Genomic DNA, 991 nt, shown 5'->3' with positions numbered 1-991 from the left:
ACATGATCGATCTTGCTCGTGGAGTGATTTGAATCTCAAACAAGTGTTCTTGCGTTGAGATATTTGATCAACAAGAAACATTCAAGCTAGACATGATCGATCTTGCTCGTGGAGTGATTCAAATCTCAAACAATATTCTTGTTTTCACATATTCGATCAACAAGGTAATCTGAATTTTACTCTCCCTTGAGTTATTCCATATCATTAGATTTATTATACAAAGAGTTTTTTTTTTTAATATATAAAAATTAAACTTAAACTAATAATAATGATATAAAATTGAGAGTGTGATATCCCACATTGGTTGGAGAGGAGAACAGACCACCCTTTACAAGGGTGTGGAAACCTTCCCCTACAAGACGCGTTTTGGAAGCCCAAACGGGAAAGCACAAAGAGGACAATATTTGCTAGCGGTGGATTTGGGGCGTTACAAATGGTATTAGAGCCAAATGGTATTAGAGCCAGACAACGGACGATATGCCAGCCTTCTCGCTGTTCCCCGAAAGGAGGTAGACACGAGGCGATGTGCCAGTAAGAACACTGGGCCCCGAAGGGGTGGATTGTGATATCCCACATTGGTTGGGGAGGAGAACAAACCACCCTTTATCCCTTTATAAGGGTGTGGAAACCCTCCCCTAGCAGATGACTTTTAAAGCCTTGAGGGGAAGCCTGAAGCGGAAAGCCCAAAGAGGGCAATATTTGCTAGCAGTGGATTTGGGCAGTTATAAATGATATTAGAGCCCAACACTGGACGATGTGCCAGTAAGGACGCTAGGCCCCGAAGGGGAGTGGATTATGTTGGTTGCCTTCTCGCTGTTCCCCGAAGGGGGGTAGACACGAGGCGATGTGCCAGTAAGGACGTTGGGCCCCAAAGGGGAGTGGATTGTGTTGGTTGCCTTCTTGCTGTTCCCCAAAGGGGGGTAGACACGAGACGATGTGCCAGTAAGGACGCTGGGCCCCGAATGGGGGTGGAGGGGGGGGGGGGGGGATT

Source organism: Cucurbita moschata, unplaced genomic scaffold (genome assembly GCF_002738365.1).
Source record: "Cucurbita moschata cultivar Rifu unplaced genomic scaffold, Cmos_1.0 Cmo_Scf00026, whole genome shotgun sequence".
Lineage (NCBI taxonomy): Eukaryota > Viridiplantae > Streptophyta > Magnoliopsida > Cucurbitales > Cucurbitaceae > Cucurbita > Cucurbita moschata.
Note: the sequence above shows the minus strand (reverse complement) of the source record.